This window comes from Bombina bombina, chromosome 6 (genome assembly GCF_027579735.1).
Source record: "Bombina bombina isolate aBomBom1 chromosome 6, aBomBom1.pri, whole genome shotgun sequence".
In the NCBI taxonomy this organism is placed as follows: Eukaryota; Metazoa; Chordata; class Amphibia; order Anura; family Bombinatoridae; genus Bombina; species Bombina bombina.
The window spans coordinates 564,838,044-564,853,411 of record NC_069504.1 but is presented as its reverse complement, the minus strand read 5'-3'; positions in this window follow the sequence as shown (position 1 = coordinate 564,853,411).

Genomic DNA, 15,368 nt, shown 5'->3' with positions numbered 1-15,368 from the left:
CTGGATGAAGACTTCTGCCCGCTTGGATGAAGACATCTGCCGGCTTCGAGGAGGACTTCTGCCCGCTTGGATGAAGACTTTTGCCAGCTTTGATGAGGACTTTTGCAGCCTGGATGAGGATGGATGTCTGGTCTTCAAAAACTGTAAGTGGATCATCGGGGGTTAGTGTTAGGTTTTTTTTTAAGGATTTAATGGGTGGGTTTTATTTTTAGCTTAGGGTTTTGGGCAATGTAAAAGAGCTACGTGCCCTTTTAAGGGCAATGCCCATCCAAATGCCCTTAAAAGGGCAATGGGAAGCTTAGGTTTATTTAGATAGGGTTTTATTTGAGGGGTTTGGTTGTGTGGGTGGTGGGTTTTACTGTTGGGGGGGGTTGTTTGTATTTTTTTTACAGGTAAAATAACTGATTTATGTGGAGCAATGCCCAGCAAAAGACCCTTTTAAGGGCCATTGGCAGTTTGGTGTAGGCTAGGTTATTTTTTTTATTTTGGGGGGCTTTTTTATTTTGATAGGGCTATTAGATTAGGAGTAATTTTTTTTATTTTTGATAATTTATTTTTTTATTTTGTGTAATTTAGTGTTTATTTTTTTTGTAATTTAGATAATTGTATTTTGTTAATTTAATTTATTTAATTTATTGTAAGGTGTTAGTGTAACTCAGGTTAAGTTTTATTTTACAGGTAAATTTGTATTTATTTTAACTAGGTAGTTATTAAATAGTTAATAACTATTTATTAACTAGTCTACCTAGTTAAAATAAATACAAACTTAGCTGTGAAATAAAAATAAAACCTAAGATAGCTACAATATAACTATTAGTTATATTGTAGCTATCTTACACCTAGATTACGAGTTTTGCGTTAGAGGCTGTGCGGTGCTAACGAGCAGTTTATGCTCACCGCTCACTTACAGACAGCGCTGGTATTATGGGTTTTTACAAACCAGACAAGAAGTGGGCGTTGAGCAAAATTTTACTCCTTACCGCACTCCAATACCAGCGCTGCTTACGTTAGCGGTGAGCTGGTGTAATGTGCTCGTGCACGATTTCCCCATAGTAATCAACGGGGAGAGCCAGATGAAAAAAAGTCTAACACCTGCCAAAAAGCAGCGTAAAACTCCTTAACACAGCCCCATTGATTCCTATGGGGAAATAAAATGTATATCTACAACTAACACCCTAACATAAACCCTGAGTCTAAACACCCCTAATCTTACACTTATTAACCCCTAATCTGCTGTCCCCGACATCGCCGCAACCTACATTATATTATTAACCCCTAATCTGCAGCTCTGGACACCGCCGCCACCTACATTATACTTATGAACCCCTAATCTGCTGCCCCCAACATCGCAGACACCTACATTATATTTATTAACACCTAATCTGCCACCCCCAATGTCGCCGCCACCTACCTACACTTATTAACCCCTAATCTGCTGCCCTCAACATCTCTGTCACTATAATAAACATATTAACCCCTAAACCGTCGCACTCCCGCCTCGCAAACATTAGTTAAATATTACTAACCCCTAATCTGCCAGCCCTAACATCGATGCCACCTACCTACATTTATATTTTATGTATTGGGTGGGTTTTAGAGTAGGGTTGGTTGTGTGGGTGGTGGGTTTTAATGTTGGGGGGGATTTGTACTTTTTTTTACAGGTAAAAGAGCTGATTACTTTGGGGCAATGCCCCGCAAAAGGACCTTTTAAGGGCTATTTGTAATGTAGTGTAGGGTAGGGCTTTTTTATTTTGGGGGGGCTTTTTTATTTTGTTAGGGGGATTAGATTAGGTGTAATTAGTTTAAAAATCTTGTAATTTGTTTATTATTTTCTGTAATTTAGTGGGGGGTTTTTGTACTTTAGATAATTTAATTTAATTGTATTTAATTGTATTTAATTTAGGGAAATAATTTAATTGTAGTGTAGTGTTAGGTGTAATTGTAACTTAGGTTAGGTTTTATTTTACAGGTACTTTTGTATTTATTTTAACTAGGTAGTTATTACATAGTTAATAACTATTTAATAACTACTGTACCTAGTTAAAATAAATTCAAACTTGCCTGTAAAATAAAAAATAAACCCTAAACTAGATACAATGTAACTATTAGTTATATTGTAGCTAGCTTAGGGTTTATTTTATAGGTAAGTATTTAGTTTTAAATAGGAATAATTTAGTTAATGATAGTAATTTTATTTATATTTATTTAAATTATATTTGTTAGGAGGTGTTAGGGTTAGGGTTAGACTTAGGTTTAGGGGTTAATAACTTTAATATAGTGATGGCGACATTGGGGGCGGCAGATTAGGGGTTAATAAATGTAGGTAGGTGGCGTCGATGCTAGGGACGGCAGATTAGGGGTTAATAATATTTAACTAATGTTTGCGATGCGGGAGTGCGGCGGTTTAGGGGTTAATATATTTATTATAGTGGCGGCGATGTCTGGTTCGGCAGATTAGGGGTTGAAAATTTATTTTAGTGTTTGCGATGACAGGAGAGGGTCTACCGCTCACTTTTTGTCAGACTCGTAATACCGGCGCTATGCAAGTCCCATTGAAAAAAGAGTATACGCCATTTACGTAAGTGTATTTGCGGTATTTCCAAGTCTGGCCAAAAAAGTGAGCGGTGAGCCTGTACCTGCAAGACTCGTAATACCAGTGGGCTTTAAAAAGCAGCATTAGGACCAGCCAACGCTGCTTTTTAAGCCTAACCCACAACTCGTCTCAACTAATCTAGCCATTAGGGTTTATTTTACAGGTAAGTATGTATTTAGTTTTAAATAGGAATTATTTAGGTAATAATAGTAGGTTTTATTTAGATTTATTTTAATAATATTTAAGTTAGGGGGTATTAGGGTTAGGGTTACGTTACGGTTAGGTTTAGGGGTTAATAGGTTTATTATAGCGGCGGAGTAGGCGGCCGCAGATTAGGGATTCATTATATTTAAATAGTGTTTTTGATGCGGGAGGGCAGTGCTTTAGGGGTTAATAATTTTATTATAGTAGTGACGATGTCAGGGAGAGGCGGAATAGGGGTTAATACACTTTTTAAGTGGCGGCGATGTCCGGAGCGGCAGATTAGGGGTTAGTAATGTTATATTAGTGTTTGCGATGCAGGAGGGCCTCGGTTTAGGGGTTAATAGGTAGTTTATGGGTGTTAGTGTACTTTGTGACAGTTTAGTTATGAGTTTTATACTATCCCTTTGTAACGTAAAACTCATAACTACTGACTTTAGATGGCGGTACGGATCTTGTCATTTTAGGCTGTACCGCTCACTTTTTGGCCTAACAGGAAACTCGTAATACCGGTGCTATGGGAGTCCGATTAAAAAAGGACTTTTCCTAAAGTGCGGTACTGACGTTGCGTGAAGGCCAAAAAAGTGTGCGGTACAGCTATTCTGACAAGACTTGTAATAGTAGTGGTAGGGAAAAAGCATTGTTATGGGCCATAACAATGCTTTTTCACTCATAACGCCGAACTCGTAATCTGGCTGTGTATAAATTATAATTGGTAATGATATGTGGTATATATATTTCTAATATGGTTGTGATTTATACAGTGACTATACTTCCTTTTCAGATTGCTTTTAATCTTGGTCCTCTGGGACACTTTAAAAGGGCATCAAAAGGGTTAATATGTTGTTTTACTTGGTTCACATGTGATTTTTGTAACCCCGCCTATGATATGTGTTCTCATTGGCCCTTGTTTTATTAGTATTGCTATATATTGTCTGTATGTGCCTTATGTTTTTAGCTTGACAAAGGGACAGGTTCCCCGAATTGTTGCTGTCTACATAATAAAGGTTTATTTCACTTCTTCACACCTGAGAGTGAAACATTTATTTAAATACTTAGAACTCTTTTTGATTATCTCTAAGTTCTTTATCTTTTAAAGGGACATTAAACACTTTGAGATGGTAATATAAAATGATAAATTGTATATATAAAACAACTCTGCAATATACTTTCATTATTTATTTTGTCCTCTTTGCCTGTAATTCCATTCTGAAATTGTGAGCTTTTCAGTTCCTGTTAGAAATGGAAGTGCAGAACACTGTTAAATCCAGCACAACCATTGGCTGCACACTCTAGTGACCTATTTATAACTGACCCTAATTGGCCACAGCAGAGAAGGTAACACAAGTTACAACATGGCAGCTCCCAGTGTTTTATAGACACTAAAACTTTAAACTTATTTTGTCACTTTTTAAACAACTAAGGAAACTTTAAAAAATACATCTGCATGTTAGTCATGGACTAATCTTTTCTTTGAATGCATCATTCTATCTAGCATGTATTTAGTGTTTAATGTCCCTTTAAATTGTATATTCCCTTTTAACATACAGTATTTCTTTCTCTTGTTTTTTTTTTTTTTTTTTTTTCCGTTTTGCTTTTAATGCGGTTTCCTTTTTGTGGGGTCTCTTGTTTTTGTTGTGGGGTTGTTTGTCTTGTCTAGCTACCTGATACTAAAGCCTGTTTATTAAAGGGACAGTAAACACCTTTTTTTGTGTTGCTATTGAATAACATTTCAGCCATTACAATTATTATTTTTACTTTTTTCTGTAGTGTAGTGGTGCCCCCTACGCCCCCCTCATCGTGTATTATGCCCCCCTATGCCTTTTGTTCTGTAGCATAGCATCCCATCCATCTCTCTCCCTTAAAAACATTTTTGTAGCATAGGTCCCCTCCCACTCCCTACCTCTGTGCTGCCCACCCGCCTCCCACCTTTCCTCCCACACCTTCCTCCGGCACAGGCGAGGACACACACAGTGTCACTGTCTATAACGATCAGGCATTTGCTTTCATATGGAACTGGAGCACCGATCGTGCCCCGGTTCCATATGCAGGCTGATGCCTGGAGCTCAGGACTGCTGGAGCTTTTGGCAGCACAGACGTATATATACGTTATGCGGTACAATAGGCAAAGTATTGCGTGATGTATATATACGTCTTTTTGGGTTAAGGGGCTAATTTAATGACCAAGATCCACAAGGTTTTTTTCTGCGATCTCCATTGACCTCCATGGGCAGAATACGTCAACATGGTTGCGATGTTTGGTTTGTGCTTGGGAGGTTTTGCTCACGCGCAACCATGAAATACATTTTGAAATGCCTTCTTTTACACAAAACAATGAAAAGGAGTTGACTAAAATGTCTCTTTAGTAAATATATTTAATAATTTGTTGTATCTACATATTTTAAGTGGATAAAAGTCAGTTTTCAAGCTTTTCTTAGCAGCTGGAGTTTAAATCAAACCCTTTGTCTAGCACTTCAGTAGTTTATATTGCAATGGTGACATTTGATATGTAGCACTTCAGCATTATTTTGACAAAAAAAGGAACTCTAAAAGCAGTGCTTTACAGTCACAATCAAACTTTTCTTTGTAATCCTATTAGACATCAGTTTATAAGAATTTTGTATAATGCTCTTGTATTTTTTTAATTCTACAAAGGCGATTTCTTCCACTAAATATTATTTTTATTGAACCATGTTAAATGAACAGGCATAAGAAGGGAGGTTACATAGCAATAAAGCCTTTCAACCATTCTTCACACTCTCACAAACAAACAATCCACATAGGGTGAGATTTTTTGCAACATGCACAGTACTTGACATTACTAAAAGCCTGAAGATAGTGATTTTGTTTTGCAGGTTAGTGAAAGATAAATTGTAATTCCCTAGGAGGTTTCCTGAGTCTGAGAAATTTATGATGCATTCACCACAAAATTGCAATCTTAAGACTTGGCAGAAATTCTTTGTTGCCACATAAAGGCTGATTGGTTGCCCTCCGACACTAAATTATTCTTATGATGGTGCTTTATTGATACTAAATGTTCTTTTAGAGAAATGACTAAGTGCTTTATCTTGTTGTGTTTTTAAACATTGATGTGCAAGCAACTAAATATTACTAGGGAATCGGGAGGTGTCCATAAAAACTCTCTAGAAAATGGAGGTTCATACATAAATGGCTTACACTTCTTATATTTTTGGATATGATATAGCAAACTTCTTATGCCAATCTTCTTAAAGAGCTGTATTTGACCCACTTTGTACGTCTGGTTCAAGGAATAAAATGGCTTTTTCAAAAGCTGGAAAATTTTGGCATACAAATATGGTATATTTTCTCAAATAATTATGCTCCTCCCCCCAAAAAAAATCTAAAGTTCACACTGTTGCTTGGCTTTAAAAGGACATTAACAACCTCTTTTTGTGTAAAAAGTGTGCTTTTCTGCTTTGTCCCATGATAAAAAGCAGCAAAAAGGCAACATTTGTAAATGACCTATACCAGCTATTTCATTTGCAGTATTTGCAGGTTGCAGAATTTGATTTTGACCCATCTATAGGGATAATGGAACAAGCACAGTTCTACACAGAAGCAAGTTGTGATTATTTTTTTAAATTGTACAGTTTGGAAGTTAAAGGGACACTGAACCCAATTTTTTTCTTTCGTGATTCAGATAGAGCATGAAATTTTAAGCAACTTTCTAATTTACTCCTAATATCAAATGTTCTTCATTCTCTTGGTATCTTTATTTGAAATGCAAGAATGTAAGTTTAGATGCCGGCCCATTTTTGGTGAACAACCTGGGTTGTTCTTGCTGATTAGTGGATACATTTATCCACCAATAAAAAAGTGCTGTCCAGAGTTCTAAACCCCCAAAAAAGTTATCTTCAATGTGTGTTCTTGAAATATTAAATATAAACTATTAAAAATATTAATACAAATTATTATACATACTGTTTATATATATATGTGTGCAAGAATACAAACATACACAGTACGAAAAACATCAATCCAGTAATGTATAAAATAGCACCTGTCCTCTACACCGGCAGTTTGCTGGACTTTGCTGGTTACTAAACTGGAGCTTTTTTAATACTTTTTTATACATTACTGGATTGATGTTTTTCGGACTGTGTATGTTTGTATTCTTGCACATATCCTGGAACTGCTCTTTGGAGGATCCCTGTGATCACTCCTATGTATAACATACCTCATATTGTTTGAGGATACTTCATGTGAGTGGTTTAACTGTATGCTGTGTGTTTTTTTGTATAATAAAAAACAATATTACACTATATCAGTTTTTCTTTTTTCTATGGGCTAACACCTGTGGGAGGATAAAACTACAGAAGAACACCTACTCCAAGAGGTGGATGACACGTCTCTGACTTCCACCTATACACACTGGAAATCTACCACCCTCTACTAGTTGCGGCAACTTACCTCATTAGATTGAGGTATCTTCTGGTAAGGGGAATATTATTCCACCTAATTATCCTATTGGATTCTTCGCTTTACAGAATTACCTTTTATCATTACTGACTTTGAATCATATCATTTTCTATTGTCTCTACATGTCTTACGTTTAATGTTTTAGTATAGAAATCTTATGCGCTGTTGACCCCTCTATTCTCTCATATATATATACAGTATATATATATATATATATATATATTTATTTATTTATATATACCGTATATATATATATATTATATATATATATATATATATATATATATATATATATATATATATCCACATAATAAAGCAGGCACTCTCCGTTTTAATTTTATCGTTTAATGGTAAACGTTTTCGGGGTCTCCCCCGTCCTCAGACCACTTACAGATATCTGATAATGCACAACTTAAATAACTACTCACCCTCACCGTGTCAAATCTCAAACAGACTCCCAGCTTCCGTGTCGCGCAACTGCGCATGCGCGCCCGGAACTAAGGAGAGCCGACAAGGACCAACCACCCACTGCTAAAAGCAAAAGTGAAAATCAACATCACACACAATAATGCAGCAGTGTAGACCGCTAACAGCATATAGTACCATACTGCAGAGAAATATTATTACCCTATACTCGGCATATTGAAATATACACAGACCAATCCTCAAGCCTTGTTTACACCTTATTGCTTCAAATGTTAAGTATACATCTGTTACCATTCTACCATAAAGGGGATATTATTATATTTTTTTATACGGTTATATTTACACAATTGTATTTACATATTTACACAGAAGGGACATCCGTGTTAGGTTGCATTAATCATCATGTATTACACTCCTGCCCCTAACTGCACAATTGGCCCAATATCTCTTTAACCAACTTACAGGTGTTGGACCCCTGTGTGTATTACTTAACCACAAAGTACCCCACCATGCCACCTTTTTTAAAAATATTAAACAGTCATCCTCAGTTACACTGATGTTAAGCTAGCAGTGGGGAACCCAGTCAAAAAGATAATGAGCTGGATTGCAATTTAATTGCATGTATTTAATCCAGTCATGGACATACCCCAACATAATATCTTAAGCTCACTTCTAACTATGACGGTGGCAGTAGGCATACATCCACTACAAGTCTTACAAAAAACATTGGTAATCCAAATGGACATTCAGCCCCTTTGGGTACATAGTCTCCAGGTTAAAAATCCACTGAGACTCTCGTTGTAGTAGACGCCTGCCCCTGTCACCCCCCCTAGGGTTACGTGGAACGTGATCTATGATAATATACCGAAGGTCAGATACAGCATGACCACTGGTACAGAAGTGGCGAGCCACCGGTTGATCTGAATCACCATCCTTGATTGCCAGCCGAATCGCTGACCGGTGGTTCGCCATCCTCGTCCTGAGATCATCCTGGGTCTTACCCACGTAAAATTTACCACACGGACAGTGTAGTAAGTAAACAATATACGTGGTTGTGCAGGTCACCCTGTGCAAGATTTTATATTTTTTATTAGACCATGGATGTTGAAACGTGCTGCTCTGGGTTAACCCACCACAGGTAGTGCAACCACTGCAACGGAAGCAACCTTTTTTCGTGGTTTTTAACCATGTACTAGGCATATAGCTGTCACTGTTGTCGGGCCTCAGGAGCATATCTTTCAGTGATCTTCCACGTTTAAACCCAACCAAAGGTGACACACAGGAAGCAAAAGGTAGTGTTTTGTCACTCTCCAAAATGTCCCAATGTTCCCTCAAGATATTGGAGAACTGTAGCTTCTCAGGTGAGAAGATGGTGGTAAAGATCATCTTCTTCTCCTCACCCTTATCCCTCTCCATCTTCATAAGTGCCTCTGCCTGTGTAAGCCCCGTCGCTTCAATCAGTGATTCGTCAAGATGTTTAGAACCATACCCACGGTCCACGAATTTTTTGTACATTTCCTGTAGTTGCTGTTCCTTCCTTTGCTGGTTACTGTTGTTGCGTACCACTCGCTTAAACTGTGATCTTGCCAATGATTTTTTCAAACTGGGAGGATGGCAGCTTGTAGCATCCAATAGTGAGTTCCTGTCAGTTTCCTTATGGTATAAGGTTGTGCTGATACCTGTGTTTTCCTTAAAGATCCTTAGATCAAGGAAGTCGATGGTATGTATATCATAGGTCATCTTCAACTGTATATGTGGATTCACCTTGTTTAATTCTGCATACCACACCAGTAGCTCATCCTCTGTACCACACCAGATAAGGAAGAGATCATCAATATAACGTCGGTATAGCCGTATTCTGTGATCACCAAAGGCAGTAGTTGCGACCGTTTCGAAGTGGGCCATAAACAGATTCGCATAAGATGGGGCCACGTTGGACCCCATCGCTGTTCCTGAGATTTGTAAATAAAAGTCCCTCTCAAATTTGAAATAATTACATCTCAAACAGAAATCCAGAAGTTCCGACATTACATCCACTGGAGGCCCCACATAAGGATGTCTAAGAAGATGGTACACCATAGCAGCCATACCCTGATCATGGGGAATCACGGTGTATAAACTGGTCACATCTAGTGTGACCAGCAACTCGCCTCCACCAGATGTATGATAGGTCTTTAACAGCTGTATCAACTCCATAGAGTCCAGGAGAAAGGAGTCAGTATGCCTCACGATTGGTTGCAGAATACTATCTACAAATGTAGCCAGGGGTTGTAAAATAGAACCCCTGGCTGACACAATCGGTCTTCCTGGAGGTGTGATTGGATTTTTGTGTACCTTTGGCAAGGTATAAATCACAGGGACAATAGGATGCCCAACTTGTAGGTAATCCCTCAAGGCCTTATCAATGAAGCCTTGTTGATGAAGACATTCCAAATAGTTGTCAATTCTTGTCTTGAAGGCTACAGTGGGGTTACCCGGTAGTCGTCTGTATGTGCCACCATCGGACAATTGCTGTACAATTTCCTGCTTATAGTCCCGATAGTCTTGCAGGACCAGGGCCCCTCCTTTGTCCGCCTCCCGTATCACTAAATCCTTGTTGTTCTGTAGGCTTTTAAGAGCTAAGCGCTGTTCTCTATTCAAATTATTTCTAAAGCTCTTTTGATGATTGTAAAGGTCTCTCATCATGTCATCCTTAGTCATTCTTGCATAAGTTGCAATGCTCGCATTAGTACTTTTTGGATCAAATTTACCCTTTCGTCGTAGTCCCCCTGCTTCAACATTGGAAATCCCAAAGTGCTCCTTCAACCTCAAGGATCTCTGAAACTTAAAGAGATCTACATTGAGGAAAAACTCATTAGCATAAAGGGTTGGGATAAATTTTAAACCTTTTTGTAGTACTGCTTCCTCAGCATCTGTCAGTACATATGAGCTTAGATTCATGATGATTTTACCTGTCTCCTCAGTGTTGTCTATTTGCGCCATTGCCGGGGAGGTCTTCCTCTTGTTCTGCGCCCCCCGTCGCCCCCGCCTCTGGTGTGGCCTATGCCCTGCTCGTTTTTTGAGCGAGTGGTCATAGATTGTGATCCCTGGGGGAACTCCCTCTGAGTGGACAATTGACCCTCTGGATCAGAGCTGTTATCTGAACTTTCCACTGTCACAAGTGACTTAGGTTTAAACACTCGTGCACGTCTAAATCTAGACAAGCTACCCCTCTCTTGAGGACCCAGTAGCCATCTATAGATGCGTTTTTCTTTATAATCTTGTGTCACCGCTTCCCATTTACGTTCCTTAAACGTTAACAGTTCTTTCTCATAGGTGTCAATACTTGATTTTATTTTGTCAAGCCATGCCTCACCGGGATCCTCAGTAAGTTTAGTCATATGGGTAGACTCAAAATTTTGTAATTCTGATTCAATTTGTTTTAATTGGTCGCTCACCTCCTGTATCACCAATAGCATCAGATCTAAAGAGCCCTTATTCAGGATGCCACACCATTTGAGGCAGAAAGTGGGGTTATTACGCCCAATAGTGGGTATGTTCCTGATCCTGAACCCTTTTGGAATAAATGCCTTCCTGTGATATTCTGATAGGTAGCACCCATGAAGCTGTAAATCAATTTTCTTTTTCTTTAATTTCACCACATAATTAAATATCTGATCAGGTTGTTCCCTTTGTTTCCTAATTGTGATAGCATCAAATCGGATTCTATTTGCATCTGCTTCAGAGAATTGGAACACATTTGCTCCCTCAATATTATCCTCCAATTGATCATCCACCTGCGAGGCCCCTGTGTCCTCTTGACTCATAGCTCAGTCTGTGTATACTCTTGCAATCCCAACTGCTGCACCACACCGTCACCGTTTTAAAAGCAATCAAGCAGAATACCTCTACTAAACAGATAGTGTCCCAGTCAATTTTTCAGGGTGAGGACGATTTTACACAAGGTGCTGTAGGTCCAATATATACAAATACCACCAGAAGCAGGGAACCAGCACACTTTTTTAAATATTCAGCTGCCGGGGTGCACTTGCAAGCAAACAAATATCCACATAATAAAGCAGGCACTCTCCGTTTTAATTTTATCGTTTAATGGTAAACGTTTTCGGGGTCTCCCCCGTCCTCAGACCACTTACAGATATCTGATAATGCACAACTTAAATAACTACTCACCCTCACCGTGTCAAATCTCAAACAGACTCCCAGCTTCCGTGTCGCGCAACTGCGCATGCGCGCCCGGAACTAAGGAGAGCCGACAAGGACCAACCACCCACTGCTAAAAGCAAAAGTGAAAATCAACATCACACACAATAATGCAGCAGTGTAGACCGCTAACAGCATATAGTACCATACTGCAGAGAAATATTATTACCCTATACTCGGCATATTGAAATATACACAGACCAATCCTCAAGCCTTGTTTACACCTTATTGCTTCAAATGTTAAGTATACATCTGTTACCATTCTACCATAAAGGGGATATTATTATATTTTTTTATACGGTTATATTTACACAATTGTATTTACATATTTACACAGAAGGGACATCCGTGTTAGGTTGCATTAATCATCATGTATTACACTCCTGCCCCTAACTGCACAATTGGCCCAATATCTCTTTAACCAACTTACAGGTGTTGGACCCCTGTGTGTATTACTTAACCACAAAGTACCCCACCATGCCACCTTTTTTAAAAATATTAAACAGTCATCCTCAGTTACACTGATGTTAAGCTAGCAGTGGGGAACCCAGTCAAAAAGATAATGAGCTGGATTGCAATTTAATTGCATGTATTTAATCCAGTCATGGACATACCCCAACATAATATCTTAAGCTCACTTCTAACTATGACGGTGGCAGTAGGCATACATCCACTACAAGTCTTACAAAAAACATTGGTAATCCAAATGGACATTCAGCCCCTTTGGGTACATAGTCTCCAGGTTAAAAATCCACTGAGACTCTCGTTGTAGTAGACGCCTGCCCCTGTCACCCCCCCTAGGGTTACGTGGAACGTGATCTATGATAATATACCGAAGGTCAGATACAGCATGACCACTGGTACAGAAGTGGCGAGCCACCGGTTGATCTGAATCACCATCCTTGATTGCCAGCCGAATCGCTGACCGGTGGTTCGCCATCCTCGTCCTGAGATCATCCTGGGTCTTACCCACGTAAAATTTACCACACGGACAGTGTAGTAAGTAAACAATATACGTGGTTGTGCAGGTCACCCTGCACGGAGAGTGCCTGCTTTATTATGTGGATATTTGTTTGCTTGCAAGTGCACCCCGGCAGCTGAATATTTAAAAAAGTGTGCTGGTTCCCTGCTTCTGGTGGTATTTGTATATATTGGACCTACAGCACCTTGTGTAAAATCGTCCTCACCCTGAAAAATTGACTGGGACACTATCTGTTTAGTAGAGGTATTCTGCTTGATTGCTTTTAAAACGGTGACGGTGTGGTGCAGCAGTTGGGATTGCAAGAGTATACACAGACTGAGCTATGAGTCAAGAGGACACAGGGGCCTCGCAGGTGGATGATCAATTGGAGGATAATATTGAGGGAGCAAATGTGTTCCAATTCTCTGAAGCAGATGCAAATAGAATCCGATTTGATGCTATCACAATTAGGAAACAAAGGGAACAACCTGATCAGATATTTAATTATGTGGTGAAATTAAAGAAAAAGAAAATTGATTTACAGCTTCATGGGTGCTACCTATCAGAATATCACAGGAAGGCATTTATTCCAAAAGGGTTCAGGATCAGGAACATACCCACTATTGGGCGTAATAACCCCACTTTCTGCCTCAAATGGTGTGGCATCCTGAATAAGGGCTCTTTAGATCTGATGCTATTGGTGATACAGGAGGTGAGCGACCAATTAAAACAAATTGAATCAGAATTACAAAATTTTGAGTCTACCCATATGACTAAACTTATTGAGGATCCCGGTGAGGCATGGCTTGACAAAATAAAATCAAGTATTGACACCTATGAGAAAGAACTGTTAACGTTTAAGGAACGTAAATGGGAAGCGGTGACACAAGATTATAAAGAAAAACGCATCTATAGATGGCTACTGGGTCCTCAAGAGAGGGGTAGCTTGTCTAGATTTAGACGTGCACGAGTGTTTAAACCTAAGTCACTTGTGACAGTGGAAAGTTCAGATAACAGCTCTGATCCAGAGGGTCAATTGTCCACTCAGAGGGAGTTCCCCCAGGGATCACAATCTATGACCACTCGCTCAAAAAACGAGCAGGGCATAGGCCACACCAGAGGCGGGGGCGACGGGGGGCGCAGAACAAGAGGAAGACCTCCCCGCCAATGGCGCAAATAGACAACACTGAGGAGACAGGTAAAATCATCATGAATCTAAGCTCATATGTACTGACAGATGCTGAGGAAGCAGTACTACAAAAAGGTTTAAAATTTATCCCAACCCTTTATGCTAATGAGTTTTTCCTCAATGTAGATCTCTTTAAGTTTCAGAGATCCTTGAGGTTGAAGGAGCACTTTGGGATTTCCAATGTTGAAGCAGGGGGACTACGACGAAAGGGTAAATTTGATCCAAAAAGTACTAATGCGAGCATTGCAACTTATGCAAGAATGACTAAGGATGACATGATGAGAGACCTTTACAATCATCAAAAGAGCTTTAGAAATAATTTGAATAGAGAACAGCGCTTAGCTCTTAAAAGCCTACAGAACAACAAGGATTTAGTGATACGGGAGGCGGACAAAGGAGGGGCCCTGGTCCTGCAAGACTATCGGGACTATAAGCAGGAAATTGTACAGCAATTGTCCGATGGTGGCACATACAGACGACTACCGGGTAACCCCACTGTAGCCTTCAAGACAAGAATTGACAACTATTTGGAATGTCTTCATCAACAAGGCTTCATTGATAAGGCCTTGAGGGATTACCTACAAGTTGGGCATCCTATTGTCCCTGTGATTTATACCTTGCCAAAGGTACACAAAAATCCAATCACACCTCCAGGAAGACCGATTGTGTCAGCCAGGGGTTCTATTTTACAACCCCTGGCTACATTTGTAGATAGTATTCTGCAACCAATCGTGAGGCATACTGACTCCTTTCTCCTGGACTCTATGGAGTTGATACAGCTGTTAAAGACCTATCATACATCTGGTGGAGGCGAGTTGCTGGTCACACTAGATGTGACCAGTTTATACACCGTGATTCCCCATGATCAGGGTATGGCTGCTATGGTGTACCATCTTCTTAGACATCCTTATGTGGGGCCTCCAGTGGATGTAATGTCGGAACTTCTGGATTTCTGTTTGAGATGTAATTATTTCAAATTTGAGAGGGACTTTTATTTACAAATCTCAGGAACAGCGATGGGGTCCAACGTGGCCCCATCTTATGCGAATCTGTTTATGGCCCACTTCGAAACGGTCGCAACTACTGCCTTTGGTGATCACAGAATACGGCTATACCGACGTTATATTGATGATCTCTTCCTTATCTGGTGTGGTACAGAGGATGAGCTACTGGTGTGGTATGCAGAATTAAACAAGGTGAATCCACATATACAGTTGAAGATGACCTATGATATACATACCATCGACTTCCTTGATCTAAGGATCTTTAAGGAAAACACAGGTATCAGCACAACCTTATACCATAAGGAAACTGACAGGAACTCACTATTGGATGCTACAAGCTGCCATCCTCCCAGT